Source organism: Entelurus aequoreus, linkage group LG10 (assembly GCF_033978785.1).
Source record: "Entelurus aequoreus isolate RoL-2023_Sb linkage group LG10, RoL_Eaeq_v1.1, whole genome shotgun sequence".
Taxonomy (NCBI): Eukaryota; Metazoa; Chordata; class Actinopteri; order Syngnathiformes; family Syngnathidae; genus Entelurus; species Entelurus aequoreus.
Genome location: NC_084740.1, coordinates 29,459,215 through 29,461,362, shown reverse-complemented (window position 1 = coordinate 29,461,362; position 2,148 = coordinate 29,459,215).

Sequence of the window (2,148 nt, the reverse complement as noted above, 5' to 3'; positions counted from 1 at the left end):
GTTTTTTTATTGGTGCACAAAATGAGCCGTGCATGGACATCACCTTGTTCAAAGAACAAAACCAACACAGTACGGTACATTCAGTACAATTGACCACTAAATGGTCAATTGTAATCATAACACTCGAATAAGTTTTTCAACTTGTTTAAGTCGAGGTCCACATTAATCAATTCATGTGTGTAATTTGTTGTGAGTTCTTGTACTGTGTTGTTTTTGTTCTTTGAACAAGGTGATGTTCATGCTCGGTTCATTTTGTGCACCAATAAAAAAACATGACTTTTTCTTGAATGTGAAAAAAAACAAACATTTTATTTTTCACTGTGTAAACTGTACTGTTTCATGTAATGTATTCTCTTCCTTTGCAATCTGCTAGTAAAAGTTTCAATCGATCAATCAATAAACCTGAAAATCAGATGGAAAATTAGAGGGAACATTGTTTGGGGGTATCCATAATACGCTGATAGGGAGAAGTTTTTATCTACACGATAAGTCGGATGTGTTTTTACCCCTGAGGCCGACTCACCGAACCCCTAGGGTTCGATCGAACCCAGGTTAAGAACCACTGATCTAGATAATCATCATAATAATTCCCTCAATTCCCCCAAAAAACGGATAAACTCGCTGGACTATAAAGACAATATAACATACATTCGTAAACGTGGATGCATATGCAAAAGTGCAATATATTTATCTGTACAGTAAATCTATTTATTTATATCTGCACCTTATTGCTCTTTTATCCTGCACTACAATAAGCTACTGCAGCAAAATGTTGTTCTTATCTTTATTGTAAAGTTCAAATTTGAATGACAAAAAAGGAAGTCTAAGTTTAAAATATTTAAGCATTGAAAGTCAAATAATATATATAATATTATTTAACTTACTTTTAACACTTTTAAGAGTGGGACCCTTTCGGGTCTCTGGGACCTATAATGTTCACAACATTTGGGGAATCCTCAAGGGGTTAAAGGCCTACTGAAATGATTTTTTTTAATTTAAACGGGGATAGCAGATCCATTCTATGTGTCATACTTGATCATTTCGCGATATTGCCATATTTTTGCTGAAAGGATTTAGTATAGAACGACGATAAAGTTCGCAACTTTTGGTCTCTGATAATAAAAAGCCTTGCCCCTACCGGAAGTAGCGTGACGTAGTCGGTTGTTCGCCTCCTCATATTTTCCTATTGTTTTCAATGCAGCTAGAGCGAATCGGACCGAGAAAGCGACGATTACCCCATTAATTTGAGCGAGGATGAAAGATTTGTGGATGAGGAACGTTAGAGTGACGGACTAGAATGCAGTGCAAGACATATCTTTTTTCGCTCTGACCGTAACTTAGGTACAAGCGGGCTCATTGGATTCCACCCGCTCTCCTTTTTCTATTGTGGATCACGGATTTGTATTTTAAACCACCTCGGATACTATATCCTCTTGAAAATGACAGTCGAGAACGCGAAATGGACATTCACAGTGACTTTTATCTCCACGACAATACATCGGCGAAGCTCTTTAGCTACTGAGCTAACGTGATAGCATCTGGCTCAAATGCAGATAGAAACAAAATAAATAAATCCCTGACTGGAAGGATAGACAGAAGATCAACAATACTATTAAACCATGTACATGTAACTACACGGTTAATAATTCTCAGCCTGGCAAAGCTTAACAATGTTGTTGCTAACGACCCCATTGAAGCTAACTTAGCAACCGGACCTCACAGAGCTATGATACAAACATTAGCGCTCCACCTACGCCAGCCAGCCCTCATCTGCTCATCAACACCCGTGCTCACCTGCGTTCCAGCGATCGACGGCGCGACGAAGGATTTCACCCGATCATCCGTGCGGTTGGCGGCTAGCGTCGGCTAGCGTCGGCTAGCGTCGGCTAGCGTCGGCTAGCGTCGGCTAGCGTCGGCTAGCGTCGGCTAGCGCGTCTGCTATCCAAGTAAGTCCTCCTGTTGTGTTGCTACAGCCAGCCCGCTAATACACCGATCCCACCTACAACTTTCTTCTTTGCAGTCTCCATTGTTCATTAAACAAATTGCAAAAGATTCACCAACACAGATGTCCAGAATACTGTGGAATTACGAGATGAAAACAGAGCTATTTTGTATTGTTTTCAATGGGGTACCGATACTTCTGTTTCA